Source organism: Arachis hypogaea, chromosome 16, assembly GCF_003086295.3.
Source record: "Arachis hypogaea cultivar Tifrunner chromosome 16, arahy.Tifrunner.gnm2.J5K5, whole genome shotgun sequence".
Lineage (NCBI taxonomy): Eukaryota > Viridiplantae > Streptophyta > Magnoliopsida > Fabales > Fabaceae > Arachis > Arachis hypogaea.
Window position 1 is genome coordinate 43,609,893 of NC_092051.1, and position 17,308 is coordinate 43,627,200.

The following is a 17,308-nucleotide window of genomic DNA, read 5'->3' on the forward strand; positions in this document are numbered from 1 at the left end:
TTTCTCTTCTTCTATTCTTTTTTTCTTCTACTCACATAAAGGAATCTCTATACTATGACATAGAGGATTCTATATTTTCTTTTTTGTTTTCTTCTTTTTCATATGAACAGGAACAAGGATAAGAACATTCTTGTTGAAGCTGATCCTGAACCTGAAAGGACTCTGAAGAGGAAGCTAAGGGAAGCTAAAGCACAACTCTCTGAAGAAAATCTGGCAGAAATTTTCGAAAAAGAATGAGACATGGCCGAAAATAATAATAATACAAGGAAGATGCTTGGTGACTTTACTGCACCAAATTCCAATTTACATGGAAGAAGCGTCTTAATCCCTGCCATTGGAGCAAAAAATTTTGAGCTAAAGGCTTAATTAGTTTCTCTGATGCAACAGAATTGTAAGTTTCATGGACTTCCATCAGAAGATCCTTTTCAGTTCTTAACTGAATTCTTGCAGATCTGTGATACTGTTAAGACCAATGGGGTTGATCCTGAGGTCCACAAGCTTATGCTTTTCCCGTCTACTGTAAGAGACAGAGCTAGAATATAGTTGAATTCTCAACCTAAAGATAGCCTGAACTCTTGGGATAAGCTGGTCACGGCTTTCTTAGCCAAGTTCTTTCCTCCTCAAAAGCTTAGTAAGCTTAGAGTGGATGTTCAAACCTTCAAACAGAAAGAAGGTGAATCCCTCTATGAAGCTTGGGAGAGATACAAGGAACTGACCAAAAAGTGTCCTTCTGACATGCTTTCAGAATGGACCATCCTGTATATATTCTATGATGGTCTGTCTGAGCTATCAAAGATGTCACTGGACCATTCTGTAGGTGGATCCATTCACCTAAAGAAAACACCTGCAGAAGCTCAGGAACTCATTGACATGGTTGCAAATAACCAGTTCATGTACACTTCTGAGAGGAATCCTATAAATAATGGGACGCCTCAGAGGAAGGGAGTTCTTGAAATTGATGCTCTGAATGCCATATTGGCTCAGAACAAAATATTGACTCAGTAAGTCAATATGATTTCTCAGAGTCTGAATGGAATGCAAGCTGCATCCAACAGTACTCAAGAGGCATCTTCTGAAGAAGAAGCTTATGATCCTGAGAACCCTGCAATAGCAGAGGTGAATTACATGGGTGAACCCTATGGAAACACCTATAATCCCTCATAGAGAAATCATCCAAATTTCTCATGGAAGGATCAACAAAAGCCTCAACAAGGCTTTAATAATGGTGGAAGAAATAGGTTTAGCAATAGCAATCCTTTTCCATCATCCACTCAGCAACAGACAGAGAATTCTGAGCAGAATCCATCTAGCTTAGCAAATATAGTCTCTGATCTATCTAAGGCCACTTTAAGTTTCATGAATGAAACAAGGTCCTCCATTAGAAATCTGGAGGCACAAGTGGGCCAGCTGAGTAATAGAGTCACTGAAACTCCTCCTAGTACTCTCCCAAGCAATACGAAAGAAAATCCAAAGAGAGAGTACAAGGCCATTGATTTGACCATCATGGCCGAACCTACAAGGGAGGAGGAGGACGTGAATCCTAGTGAGGAAGACCTCCTAGGACGTTCAGTGATCAATAAGGAGTTCCTGAATGAGGAGCTGAAGGAATCTGAGGCTCATACAGAGACCATAGAGATTCCATTCAACTTACTTCTGCCCTTCATGAGCTCTGATGGGTATTCTTCCTCTGAAGAGGATGAAGACATTACTGAAGAGCAAGTTGCTAAGTACCTTGGTGCAATCATGAAGCTGAATACCAAATTATTTGGTAATGAGACTTGGGAAGATGAACCTCCCTTGCTCACCAATGAACTGAATACATTGGATAGGCAGAAATTACCTCAAAAGAAACAGGATCCTGGTAAATTCTTAATACCCTGTACCATAGGCACCATGACCTTTGAGAAGGCTCTGTGTGACCTGGGGTCAGGAATAAACTTAATGCCACTCTCTGTAATGGAGAAACTTGGGATCTTTGAGGTACAAGCTGCCAGAATCTCATTAGAGATGGCAGACAACTCAAGAAAACAGGCTTATGGACAAGTAGAGGACGTGCTAGTAAAGGTTGAAGGCCTTTACATCCCTGCTGATTTCATAATTCTAGACACTGGGAAGGATGAGGATGAATCCATCATCCTTGGAAGACCCTTCCTAGCCACAGCAAGAGCTGTGATTGATGTGGACAGAGGAGAATTGGTCCTTCAACTGAATGAGGACAACCTTGTGTTTAAAACTCAAGGATCTCCTTCTGTAACCATGGAGAGTAAGCATGAAAAGCTTCTCTCACTGCAGAGTCAACCAAAGCCCCCATAGTTAAACTCTAAGTTTGGTGTTGGGAGGCCACAACAAACTCTAAGTTTGGTGGTGAACCCCCACATTCAAACTCTAAGTTTGGTGTTGGGAGGTCCCAACAATGCTCTGAACATCTGTGAGGCTCCATGAGAGCTCACTGTCAAGCTATTGACTTTAAAGAAGTGCTTGTTGGGAGGCAATCCAATGTTATTTGATTATATCTATTTATTTTCCATTGTTATTTTATGTTTTCTTTAGGTTGATGATCATGTGAAGTCTCAAAAACTACTGAAAAATCAAAAACAAAATCAAAAACAACAGAAAAAATAGCTCACCCTGGAGGAAGAACTTACTGGCGTTTAAACGCCAGTAAGAAACATCAAACTGACGTTTAACGCCAGAAAGAAGCATCAAGCTGGCATTAAACGCCAGAAACAAGCACCAGACTGGCGTTTAACGCCAGAACAGAGCATGGAAGTGGCGTTAAACGCCAGAAACAAGTAGCAAGCTGGCGTTTAATGCCAGACATGCACTCTGAGGGCGTTTTGCACGCCTAATTGGAGCAGGGATGCTAAGTCCTTGACCCCACTAGATCTGTGGACCCCACAGGATCCCCACCTACAACACCTCTTTTCCTCTCCTTCTCACACCTTTCCATAACACTCTTTCCCAAAATAACCTCCACCAATCACCTCCATTACTCCTCCAAAACCATCGTACAACCCACCTACACCCACCCACTCAAATTCAAACCATCACTCCTTCCTTTTCACACATCATAACCACCTAAAACCCCCTTGGCCGAACCACTCACACCTCTCCATCTCATCTATTTTCTTCTTCTTCTACTCACTTCTTTCTTCTTTTACTCGAGGACGAACAAACCTTCTAAGTTTGGTGTGGTAAAAGCATTGTTTTTTGTTTTTCCATAACCATTTATGGCACCTAAGGCCAGAGAAACCTCTAGAAAGAGGAAAGGGAAGGCAAAAGCTTCCACCTCTGGGTCATGGGAGATGGAGATATTCATCTCAAAAGCTCATCACTAAGAAAAGGATGGAGCAAACAAGAGAGCCTACTTATGGACCTCAACAAAAGCATGAAGAAATTCCTCATCATGAAATCCCTGAGATACCTCAAGGGATGCACTTCCCTCCACAAAACTATTGGGAGCAAATCAACACCTCCCTAGGAGAATTAAGTTCCAACATGGGACAACTAAGGGTGGAGCACCAAGAGCATTCCATCCTCCTTCATGAAATTAGAGAAGACCAAAGAGCTATGAGGGAGGAGCAACAAAGGCAAGGAAGAGACATAAAGGAGCTCAAGAGCACCATTGGTTCTTCAAGAAGAGGAAGACGCCACCCTCACTAAGGTGGACTCATTCCTTAATCTCCTTGTTCTTATTTTCCTGTTTTTCAGTTTTTGAGCCTTATGTTTTATTTATGTTTGTGTCTTTACTATATGATCATTAGTGTTTAAGTGTCTATGTCTTAAAGCTATGAATGTCCTATGAATCCATCACCTCTCTTAAATAAAAAATATTCTAAAAACAAAAGAACAAGAAGTACATGATTTCGAATTCATCCTTGAAACTAGTTTAATTATTTTGATGTGGTGACAATACTTTTTGTTTTCTGAATGAATGCTTGAACAGTGCATATGTCTTTTGAATTTGTTGTTTATGAATGTTAAAATTGTTGGCTCTTGAAAGAATGATGAAAAAGGAGAAATGTTATTGATAATCTGAAAAATCATAAAATTGATTCTTGAAGCAAGAAAAAGCAGTGAATACAAAAGCTTGCAAAAAAAATGGCAAAAAAAAAAGAGAAAGAAAAAAAAGCAGAAAAAGCGAAAAGCTCTTTAAACCAAAAGGCAAAAGCAAAAAGCCAATAGCCCTTAAAACCAAAAGGCAAGGGTAAAAAGGATCCAAGGCTTTGAGCATTAATGGATAGGAGGGCTGATGAGAGAACTTTTGCGTGGTCTAGAAATTTGCGGATAAATCCTCGTTGCAAGTATAGTTTCTAAACCTTCAAAAGTCCTTTCATACAAACGTTTTGGTTGTCACAAGTAACAAACCCCTTTTTAAATTGATAACCGAGTATTTAAACCTCGGGTTGTCTTCTCAAGGAATTGCAGGGAGGTGTTCTTATTATTGGTTATGAGTTTGTAAATTGGGGGTTTTGAAAGTAAGGAAGCAGTATGTTGAACAATAAGAATAAAATAAAATAGTAATAAAATAAACTCTTGGCAAGGTATTAGAAATTAGAGGTCCTATCCTAGCTATCCTTATCAATGATGATGAAAATTGAATCTTTATTCCACTTTGTTAACCTTTACTAAGGCAAAGGAAGGTCAAGGGATTAATTGGTTTGATCTTCGGATCCTATTTATTTCCTAAGAAAAGATTGGGATTATTGAAGTTTAATTTAATTAACAAAGATAACAATTATCAATCATGTTTGAGTTTGATAACTCCTGAGTTACTGATTTCTTAACCAAGACCAAAAGGAGAAAAGTAAATCTACTGGAATAAAAATGTCTTCAGATGGGAATAACAATAATGTAAATAAAAGAAAGCAATAATAAACTGAAATACCTCAAATAACATTAATTCAAAGAGTAATCTTGTAACATAGAAGAATTCATAAATAAAATTGGGAAAATAATAAAAAGAACATTGAACCTGGGATTGAGAGTCACTCCTAAAACTAAGAGAAATCCTAAATCCTAATCCTAAGAGAGAGGAGAGAATCTCTCTCTCTAAAAACTACATCTACTCCTAAAATTATAAATTGTGAGCTTATTCATGAATGGATGCATTCCTCCACTTTATAGCCTCTAATCTGTATTTTCTGGGCCACAAACTGGGTCAGAAACAGGCCAGAATTCGCTGGTTGTGAATTCAAACACGCTAATTTTTGTCACTGCGACGCGTCCGCATAGAGCACGCGGTTGCATCGCCTATCGTCAGAGAAACTATGGCATCTTATATATTAAATCGAAGCCCCGGACGTTAGCTTTCCAACGCAACTGGAACCGCGTCGTTTGGACCTCTGTAGCTAAAGTTATAGCCGTTTGAGTGCAGAGAGGTCAGGCTGGACAACTTTGCAGTTTCTTCAACTTCTTGTATTCCTTCCACTTTTGCATGCTTCTTTTCCATCCTCTGAGCTATTCCTACCCTGTAATCTCTGAAAAGACTTAACACACATATTAAGGCATCTAATGGTGATAAGAGAGGATTAATATTAGCAATATAAAGGCCAAAGAAGCATGTTTTCAATCATAGTACAAAATCAGGAAGGAAAACATAAAGCATGTGATTAGTATGAATAAATGGGTAAAGAGTTGATAAAAACCACTCAATTGAGCACAAGATAAACCATGAAATAGTGGTTTATCAAGGGCCCAAAGGAGTAAAACCCTGGCCTAAGCGGCTAAACCAAGCTGTCCCCAACCATGTGCTTGTGGCGTGAAGGTGTCAAGTGAAAACTTGAGACTGAGCGGTTAAAGTCGAGGTCCAAAGCAAAAGAAGAGTGTGCTTAAGAACCTTGGACACCTCTAATTGGGGACTTTAGCAAAGCTGAGTCACAATCTGAAAAGGTTCACCCAGTTATGTGTCTGTGGCATTTATGTATCCAGTGGTAATACTGGAAACAAAGTGCTTAGGGCCACGACTAAGACTCATAAAGTAGCTGTGTTCAAGAATCAACATACTGAACTAGGAGAATCAATAACTCTATCTGAATTCTAAGTTCCTATAGATGCCAATCATTCTGAACTTCAATGGATAAAGTGAGATGCCAAAACTATTCAAGAGGCAAAAAGCTATTAGTCCCGCTCATCTGATTGGAGCTAAGTTTCATTGATATTTTGGAATTTATAGTATATTCTCTTCCTTTTATCCTATTTGAATTTCAGTTGCTTGGGGACAAGCAACAATTTAAGTTTAGTGTTGTGATGAGCGGATAATTTATACGCTTTTTGGCATTGTTTTTAGTATATTTTTAGTATGATTTAGTTAGCTTTTAGTATATTTTTATTAGTTTTTAAATAAAAATCACATTTCTGAACTTTAGTATGAGTTTGTGTGTTTTTCTGTGATTTCAGGTATTTTCTGGCTAAAATTGAGGGACTTGAGAAAAAATCAGATTCAGAGGTTGAAGAAGGACTGCAGATGCTGTTGGATTCTGACCTCCCTGTACTCAAAATGGATTTTCTGGAGCTACAAAACCCCAAATGGCACCTTCTCAGATGCGTTGGAAAGTAGACATCCAGGGCTTTCCACAAATATATAATAGTTCATACTTTGCCCGATTTTAGATGACACAAACTGGCGTTCAACGCTAGCTCTCTGCCCTATTCTGGAGTTAAACGCCAGAAACAGGTTGCAAAGCAGAGTTAAACGCCAGAAACAAGTTACAAACTGGCATTTAACTCCAAGGAAGACCTCTACACGTGAAGCTTCAATGCTCAGCCCAAGCACACGCCAAGTGGGCCCGGAACTGGATTTCTGCATCATTTACTTATTTTTGTAACCCTAGTAACTAGTTTAGTATATATAGAACTTTTTACTATTGAACTAGGGGTCTTTTTCCCTATTTTCGAATTCATATGCCATTTAGGGAGGCTGGCCATTCGGCCATGCCTAGACCTTGTTCTTATGTATTTTCAACGGTAGAGTTTCTACACACCATAGATTAAGGTGTGGAGCTCTGCTGTTCCTCATGAATTAATACAAAGTACTATTGGTTTTCTATTCAATTCAAGCCTATTTCTTCTCTAAGATACACACTCGTTCTTCAACCTGATGAATGTGATGATCCGTGACTCTCGTCATCATTCTCACCTATGAACGTGTGCCTGACAACCACCTCTGTTCTACTTGCAAAAGCTTGAGTGCGTATCTTTTAGCCTCCTGATTCATGACACATGGTTGCCTCGCCTGACAACCGAGCCCTCCATTCCATGAGATCAGAGTCTTCGTGGTATAGGCTAGAATTATTGGCGGCCATTCTTGAGATCCGGAAAGTCTAAACCTTGTCTGTGGTATTCCAAGTAGGATCTGGGAAGGGATGGCTGTGACGAGCTTCAAACTCGTGAGTGCTGGGCATAGTGACAGACACAAAAGGATTACTGAATCCTATTCCAGTATGATCGAGAACCGACAGATGATTAGCCGTGCGGTGACAGCGTATTTTGGACCATTTTCACTGAGAGGACGGGATGTAGCCATTGACAACGGTGAAACCCAACATAAGCTTGCCATGGAAAGGAGTATGAATGATTGGAAGAAGGCAATAGGAAAGCAGAAGATTTAGAAGGAACAAAAGCATCTCCATACGCTTATCTGAAATTCTCACCAATGAATTACATAAGTATCTCTATCCTATTTATATTTTAATTATATTTTAATTATCAATTCTCCATAACCATTTGAGTCTACCTGCCTGAGATTTACAAGGTGACCATAGCTTGCTCCAAGCCGACAATCTCCGTGGGATTGACCTTTACTCACGTATGGTTTATTACTTGGACGACCCAATGCACTTGCTGGTTAGTTGTGTGAAGTTGTGACAAAGAACTAAGATTATGAATGTGCGTATAAAGTTTTCAGCGCCGTTACCAAGGAATGAATGATCACAATTTCCCACACCAACTGATCACCTTGATATCGATTGTTTGGTGTAGACAGGAACCCTAATGGCCACTTGCGGGCGAGGTCCAACACGTACACTGATGAGTCCGTATTTGATGATATGTTTTGACTCAATTTGGATGGATTCTAGCACATGAACTCACACTTAAGCGCCAGAATAGCATACTCTTGTGTTTTATCCCTAGTTTGATCTTAAATGTAAAAACATGCAATTTTGTGCTTTAATAGAGCAATTTAATCCCGCTTCTATGTCATTCGATGCCGTGATATGGTTTATGAGTGATTTCAGGCCTTGGAGGCAAGAATGGATAGCCAAAAGTGGAAGAAAGCATGTACAAAGGAGAAAACATGAAGAAAACAAAGAAAAGCACACACAGCGAAGTGTGCGTGCGCACAGCCCTACGTGCGCGCGCACAGGTAGAAATTTCCATGTGTGCATACGCACGCACCTGTGCATACGCACAGGTCAATTTTTAGCCGCATGTGTATGCGTCCGCACAGGTCCCTGCACGTGATTTCATTAATGAGGCATATGCTGCGCAAATTTGGAGGCCCCTTGGCCCATTTTGGAATGATGAATTGCTGTTTGGAAGTGCTATATAAAGGAGAATTGACCACTTATCAAAGGGGGGAGGCATTAGAGAAATTTTTACATAGTTTTTCATAGTAATTAGTAGTAGGAGTAGGAGTAGTGTAGCTTTGCTCTCTTAGGGTTTTTAATTTCCATTTCCTTGTAGCATTTTATAGCAAGCTTTGATCTTTGATTTTACTTCTTCAATTGTAAGTACTCTCATTTTCCTCTTTAATTCAAGCACTTTTACTTTCACTTCCTTTTGGTTCAAGTTACTTTGTTTATATTTCAATTTTGTGTTTCTTGAAGTTTTGATTAATGAATTTTACATTTGATGCCTCCTGTATGTTTGATTGCTTGTTTATGTTTGGTTTTGTTAATAGTTGGTTATAGTTTTACGTTTTACTTTGCAATTCTCCATGTTTTACTTTTATGCACACAAGGTGTTTGTGAAAATGCCAACTCTAGATTTTGAGTAGATTTTCCCACCTTGACTTGTGGTTTGAGTTCCTACGATACTAGAGTCATAATGTCTGACATTTAGTGGTAATTCTTGGGTAGTTAGTTGGCTCTTGTTTCCATTAACGCTAGCCTTTTATCAACTAGTTTGGTAAGTTGGTTAGGACTTATGGATTAAGGTCAATTATGCTTGCTTGACTTACTCCTCGATGGTTGGGGTTGACTAGGTGAGATTGACGCATGATAATTATCATAGTTGTGGTTATGGCGATGATAGGATTCCTTAGATCCTCATTCCCAAGTCAAGGATCTTTTATTGCATTTTCACTAGTTTTGATCTCATTTTCCTTGTTGCTTGCATTACTTTCCAATTTTGATTATTGCATAGTTCTTTTATTGCTTGGTTCTTTTAATCTTTCATATCTTTGCTTGAAAACCCCCCCTTTAGTTCTCTTCACAATCGAAAGAAGTAACATTTCATTTGCATTCTTAGGGAGAACGACCCGAGGTTTCATTACTCTCGGTTATATGTTTTGTTTTGAATTGAATTATTTGATTGATGTTCAATTGTTGGGTTTGGACTATACTTGCAACGGAAAAATTCTATTTTTAGTGTGAAAATCCAAACCTGTGCATTTGGTCATTCGTCAAATTTGGCGCCGTTGCTGGGGACTGCAAACGGTGTTATATCTTTTGGTTGTTGTGAATATGTTAATAGTGTAAATAGCACTTTTTGGTTGTTTGGTTGTTTTTGTTAGTAGATTTTTGTTTATATTTTCTTAATGACTTTTTCACACTATTGCCACAATGCACCCCAATGGAACCCAAACACTTACCTATATGGTCACCAACCTTATACACCATCACCTCACTACACACAAAGCTAAAACCCTTACCCACATGAGTTTGATTGTCAACCTTAATCACCTCAATCTTCATCTTCATACATGGATCAAGCCACACAAGAAGTACTTTTCATGCTTATTCAAGAACAACAAAAGTTCCGAAAGAAGCAAGAGCAAGTCATGTCTACCTTAGCAAAGACTTTGGGCCATTTAGCTTCATTGCGTTCATGCCACAAGCAAGAAACTCTAGTGGATGAATGTATGGAACCAAGTGAAAGTGTGGAGTGAAAGAAGAATTGCAAGATCAAGGAGAAGATGTCAAGTCACCACATGAAGTGCAAAAGGAGATAAATGAAGAGTGGATAGGAATTGATCAAGAGGATTCCATCATTCAAGATTTTTTGTCCAACTTGGGTAATTCCTTCTATGACCCTCATGAACCTCTATCATTAGATTTGAAAGGAGATGTTGATGTGAACTTCACACAACCTCCAATATTTGACTTGAGTGATGATGAAGAAGATTCAAAAGAGGTTGAGGAAGATTCTGTTTACCAAGAAGTGAAGACAGTTGTGCAAGAACGAATTGAGCGAGCGAAGACTTCTCTAGCAAGATTTCTAGACCCACATCAATATGCCGTTTTAGAAATGGATGGCTGATGAGCGGATAATTTATACGCTTTTTGGCATTATTTTTACATAGTTTTCAGTATGATTTAGTTAATTTTTACTATATTTTTATTAGTTTTCAAGAAAAATTCACATTTCTGGACTTTACTATGAGTTTGTGTGTTTTTCTGTGATTTCAGGTATTTTCTGGCTGAAATTGAGGGACCTGAGCAAAAATATGATTCAGAGGCTGAAAAAGGACTGCAGATGCTGTTGGATTCTGACCTCCTTGCACTCGAAATGGATTTTCTGGAGCTACAGAAACCCAAATGGTGCGCTCTCAATTGCGTTAGAACATAGACATCCAGGTCTTTCCAGCAATATATAATAGTCCATACTTTTCCCGAGTTTTGATGACGCAAACTGGCGTTCAAACGCCAACTTCCTGCCCTATTCTGAAGTTAAACGCCAGAAACATGTTACAAACCAGAGTTAAACGCCAGAAACAGGCTACAACCTGGCATTTAACTCCAAGAGAAGCCTCTATACGTGCAAAGCTTCAATGCTCAGCCCAAGCACACACCAAGTGGGCCCGGAAGTTGATTTCTGCATCATTTACTTATTTCTGTAACCCTAGCAACTAGTTTAGTATAAAAACTACTTTTAGTAATTTATTTCACATCTTCGGATCATCTCTGGAACAGATTATGTAACTTTTATGTTCTAAGACCTCCATGGGAGGCCGGCCACTCGGCCATGTCTACCTTATTTTCACTTATGTATTTTCAACGGTGGAGTTTCTACATTGCATAGATTAAGGTGTGGAGCTCTGCTGTTCCTCATGAATTAATACAAAGTACTATTGTTTTTCTATTCAATTCAAGCTTATTCTTATTCTAAGATATTCATTCGCACCCAAAAACATGATGAATGTGATGATTATGTGACACTCATCACCATTCTCACTTATGAACGCGTGCCTGACAAACACTTCCGTTCTACATGAAAACAAGCTTGAATGCATATCTCTTAGCCTCCATTCCGAAAGATCGGAGTCTTCGTGGTATAGGCTAGAATTATTGGCGGCCATTCCTGAGATCCGGAAAGTCTAAACCTTGTCTGTGGTATTTCGGGTAGGATCTGGGAAGGGATGACTGTGACGAGCTTCAAACTCGTGAGTGTTGGGCATAGTGACAGATGCAAAAGGATCAATGGATCCTATTCCAACATGATCGAGAACTGATAGATGATTAGCCGTGCGGTGACAGCGCATTTGGACCATTTTCACTGAGAGGACGGATGGTAGCCATTGACAACGGTGATCTCCCAACATACAGCTTGCCATGGAAAGGAGTATGAATGATTGAATGAAGGCAGTAGGAAAGCAGAGGGTCAGAAGGAGCAAAGCATCTCCATACGTTTATCTGAAATTCTCACCAATGAATTACATAAGTATTTTTATCTTATCTTATATTTTATTTATATTTTAATTATCAAAACCTCATAACCATTTGAATCTGCCTGACTGAGATTTACAACGATGACCATAGCTTGCTTCAAGCCGACAATCTCCGTGGGATCGACCCTTACTCACGTAAGGTTTATTACTTGGACGACCCAGTGCACTTGCTGGTTAGTTGTGCAGAGTTGTGAAGAAGAATTGAGATTATGAACGTGCGTACCAAGTTTTTTGGCACCATTGAGATCACAATTTCGTGCACCAAGTTTTTGGCGCCGTTATCGGGGAATGTTCGGGTTTAGACAACTGACGGTTCATCTTGTTGCTCAGATTAGGTAATTTTATTTTAATTTTAAGCTTTTTGTTTTTTTATTCTTTTTATTTTCGAAAAAAATTTGAAAAAAATATATAATTTATATTTTCGTTCTTCAGAATTTTTAAGAATGAATTCTAGAGTTTCAGATGATGCTTTTATCATCACAGGAGCTAGTTGATTCCCATCAATTTGGCTGTTGTATGTAATGTCCTGCTGAAGTTTGGCTAGCCATGTCTAATCTTTTTAGACTGAAACTTTAGACTAACATTGCATGATTCCTGGAATTCTTATTAAAAATTTTGAAATCCTTATTTTCCTTTTTCAAAATAATTTTCGAAAAAAAATCCAAATTTTTTTTAATAAAATCATAAAAACCAAAATTTTGTGTTTCTTGTTAGAGTCTTATGTCAAATTTTAAGTTTGGTGTCAATTGCATCTTTTTAATTTCGTAAAAAAAATTTTCGAAAAATATATGCATTGAGTTTTGTTCTTCATGATCTTCAAGTTGTTCTTGATGAGCTTCTTTATTTGATCTTTGTATTTTCATGTTTTGTGTCTTTTCTTGTTTTTCATATGCATTTTCAATTTGTTAGTGTCCAAAGTTTGAAAATTTCTAAGTTTGGTGTCTTGCATGTTTTTCTTTTCTTAAAAATTTTCAAAAACATGTTCTTGGTGTTCATCTTGACATTCAAAGTGTTCTTGCATGCATTTTTGTGTTGATCTTGAATTTTTATGTTTTGTTTCAATTTTGTGTTTTTCTCTCTCCTCATTAAAAAATTCAAAAATCAAAAAAATATCTTTCCCTTATTCTTCTCATAAATTTCGAAAATTTGGATTGATTTAGTCAAAAGTTTTAAAAATCTAGTTGTTTCTTATGAGTCAACTCAAATTTTTAATTTAAAAAATCTATCTTTTCAAATTTTTTTCAAAAATCAAATCTTTTTCATTTATTTTTACATATTTTCGAAAAAATTTTTAAATTGATTTTCAAAATATTTTTCTTATTCTTACTTCATATTTTCGAAAATCTCACTAACATTTAATGTTTTAATTCAAAAAAATTTTAAGTTGTTACTTGCCTATTAAGAAAGGTTCAATCTTTGAATTTTAAAATCATATCTTTTTAGTTTCTTGTTAGGCAAGTAATCAACTTTAATTTCAAAAAAATCATATCCTTTTAAATTTCCTTTTCAAATCTTTTTCAAATTAAATTTCAAATCATATCTTTTTCAAAATCAATTTCAAAATCTTTTCTAACTTCTTATCTTTTCAAAACTGATTTTCAAATCTTTTTCAATTAACTACTTGACTTTTTGTTTGATTTTAAAAGTTTTCTATTTCAATCATATCTTTTTCAAAACCATCTAACTACTTCTCTCTCTGCAATTACTAATCCCTTTCTCAAAATTTGTTTTAATTAACTAATTGTTTTAAATTTTAATTTAATTTTATTTCTCTTCCTAATTTTCGAATTCTAACTAATAATTAAAACAAAAACAAAAATATTTTTCCTTTTATTTTAATTTAAATTCGAATGCTTCTCTCTCTCATCTCTTTCTATTTATTTATTTTTCTACTAACACTCCTCTTCCACTCAAAATTCGAACCCCCTCTTCTTCTGTGTGTTCGAATTTTTCTCTTCTCCTTCTTCTATTCTTCTCTTCTTCTACTCACATAAAGGAATCTCTATACTGTGATATAGAGGATTCCTCTTCTTTTCTGTTCTCTTCTTTTTCATATGAGCAAGAATAGGGATAAAGACATTCTTATTGAAGCTGATCATGAACCTGAAAGGACTCTTAAGAGGAAACTAAGAGAAGCTAAAGCACAACCCTCTGGAGAGGACCTAACAGAAATTTTCAAAAAAGAAGGAGACATGGCCGAACCCAATAACAATGATGGAGATGCAAGGAAGATGCTTGGTGACTTTATTGCACCCTCTTCTAACTTTTATGGAAAAAGCATCTCAATTCTTGCCATTGAAGCAAACAACTTTGAGCTTAAGCCTCAATTAGTTTCTCTAATGCAACAGAATTGCAAGTTTCATGGACTTCCATTGGAAGATTCTCATAAGTTCTTAGCTGAATTCTTGAAAATCTGTGACACTGTCAAGACCAATGGAGTTGATCCCGAGGTCTACAGGCTTATGCTTTTCCCTTTTGCTGTAAGAGACATAGCTAGAACATGGTTGGATTCACAACCTAAGAAAAGCCTGAACTCTTGGGAAAAGCTGGTCAGTGCTTTCCTGGCCAAATTCTTTCCACCTCAAAAGATGAGCAAGCTTAGAGTGGAAATCCAAACCTTTAGACAGAAGGAAGGTGAGTCCCTCTATGAAGCTTGGGAAAGATATAAGCAATTGATCAAAAGGTGTCCTACTGACATACTTCCAGAATGGAGCATCATATGTATATTCTATGATGGTCTATCTGAGTTGTCAAAAATGTCATTGGACCATTCTGCATGAGGATCTCTTCATCTGAAAACCCCTGCAGAAGCTCAGGAACTCATTGAAATGGTTGCAAATAACCAGTTCATGTACACTTCTGAGAGGAGTCCTGTGAACAATGGGACGCCCCAGAAGAAGGGAGTTCTTAAAATTGATACTCTGAATGCCATATTGGCTCAGAACAAAATATTGACTCAGCAAGTCAATATGATTTCTCAGAGTCTGAATGGATTGCAAGCTGCATCCAATAATACTAAAGAAGCATCTTCTGAAGAAGAAGCTTATAATCCTGAGAACCCTGCAATGGCAGAGGTGAATTACATGGGAGAACCCTATGGAAACACCTATAATTCTTCATGGAGAAATCATCCAAATTTCTCATGGAAGGACTAACAGAAGCCTCAACAAGGCTTCAATAATAATGGTGGAAGACATAGGTTTATTAATAGCAAGCCTTTTCCATCATCTTCTCAGCAACAGACAGAGAATTCTGAACAGAGCCATTCTGGCCTGACAACCACAGTCTCTAATCTATCTAAGACCACACTAAGTTTCATGAATGAAACAAGGTCCTCCATTAGAAATTTGGAGGCACAGGTGGCTCAGCTGAGTAAGAAGATTACTGAAACTCCTCCCAGTACTCTCCCAAGCAATACAGAAGAAAATCCCAAGAGAGAGTGCAAGGCCATAACCATGACCAACATGGCCGAATCTGGAGAGAGTGAGGAGGACGTGAGTCCCAGTGAGAAAAGCCTCATGGGACATCCTCTGGACAGAAAGGAGTTTCCCTTTGAGGAACCAAAGGAATCTGAGGCTCATATAGAGACCATAGAGATTCCATTGAACTTCCTTCTACCATTCATGAGCTCTGATGAATACTCCTCATCTGAAGAGGATGAAGACATCACTGAAGAGCAAGTTGCTAAATATCTAGGAGCAATCATGAAGCTGAATGCCAAGTTATTTGGTACTGAGACTTGGGAGGATGAACCCCCTTGTTCACCAATGAACTGAATGCATTAATGAGGCAGACATTATCTCAGAAGAAACCGGATCCAGGAAAATTCTTCATACCTTGTACCATAGGCACCATGACCTTTGAGAAGGCTCTATATGACCTGGGGTCAAGGATAAACCTCATGCCACTCTCTGTAATGGAGAAACTGGGAATCTTTGAGGTACAAGCTGTAAGAATCTCACTAGAGATGGCAGATAAATCAATGAAACAGGCTTATGGACTAGTAGAGGACGTGCTAGTAAAGGTTGAAGGCCTTTACATCCCTGCTGATTTCATAATCCTAGATACTGGGAAGAATGAGGATGAATCCATCATCCTTGGCAGACCCTTCCTATCCACAGCAAAAGCTGTGATTGATGTTGACAGAGGAGAGTTGGTCCTTCAGTTGAATGAGGACTACCTTGTATTCAAGACTCAAGGTTCTCCTTCTGTAACCATGGAGAGGAAGCATGAATAGCTTCTCTCAATACAGAGTCAAACAAAACCCCCACATTCAAACTCTAAGTTTGGTGTTGGGAGGCTACAACCAAACTCTAAGTTTGGTGTTGGGAGGTGATAAACCACTATTTTATGGTTTATAATGTGTTTAATTGTGTTGTTTTATCATGATATTTTCCCACTTATTCATATAATTAGCATGCATTAATAATTCCTTCCTAAAATTATTACATGATTGAAAACTACTTCCTAGAGACTTTTAATTATGTATTTTTAATTCTCCTTTATTCCATTCGATGCTGTGATCTGTGTGTTAAGTGTTTCAGGCTTTATAGATGAATGAGTTGGAGATTGGAAGGAAGCTTGCAAAAATGGAAGGAACACAAGAAGTTGAGGAGATGACCAGCGAGAAGTGACGCGGCCGCATGGCTCACGCGACCGCGCGAAAGAGAGGAAATCGCAGTGATGCGGCCACATGGCTCACGCAACCGCGCGGATTGGAATAGCACAAGTGACCCGGAGGCGTGGACGACGCGCCCGCGTGGCAAGCAAAACGCCGAATGACGCGTCTGCATGAATGACGCGTCTGCATGAATGACGCGATCGCGTGACGTGCGCGATCTGCATAATCTGCAGAATTTGCTGGGGGCAATTTTGGGCCCTACTTTGACCCAGTTCTCGTCCCGAAAAAGCAGACTAGAGCTAAAGAACATGCAGAAACCAAAAAGAATATTCATTCTACACAATTTTTAGTTTTAGATCTAATTTTACTCCTCCTCTAGGTTTTCTCTCTCTACACATTCATAGTTCTTAGGATTTTAATTTCTATTGTTCTTGCATTGGGATATTGAGAAGAGTTATTACCTCATCAAGACTTCGTCATTCTAGTTCATTTTCTTTACTTGGCTTTACTCTTCCATGTCCTTTAATTTACTCAATTTTACTATTGGATTATTTTAGAATTTATTAATACAAGAATTACTTTTATTTTTAATTGATTCCTTTGAGTTTTATTTATCATGTCTTCCTTTAATTCCCTTTCTTATGTTATGAGTTCTACATTCCCAATGAGCGAGTAGTTCCTTAACTTGATGGGGAGTTGATTGAAAGGAACCCTTGAGTTGGGGTGCTTAAAAGAAAAATTGTAATTGGGTTTATTGTTGGAATGCTCTCTAATCACTGACACTAATCCTTTTCAAT

At 38.0% G+C, this 17,308-nt stretch overlaps 2 non-coding genes across 2 annotated transcripts; both read right to left on the reverse strand.

Annotated features, from left to right (window-relative positions):
* Nucleotides 1-633: 633 nt before the first annotated feature.
* LOC112759960 (small nucleolar RNA R71) lies at nt 634-741 on the reverse strand. Its single transcript, XR_003180420.1, has one exon. It is a non-coding gene; the product is annotated as a small nucleolar RNA R71 (small nucleolar RNA).
* Nucleotides 742-14,484: 13,743 nt separating this feature from the next.
* On the reverse strand, nt 14,485-14,588 carry LOC112761172 (small nucleolar RNA R71). The gene has a single exon (XR_003181580.1). It is a non-coding gene; the product is annotated as a small nucleolar RNA R71 (small nucleolar RNA).
* Between the last annotated feature and the right edge of the window lie 2,720 nt (nt 14,589-17,308).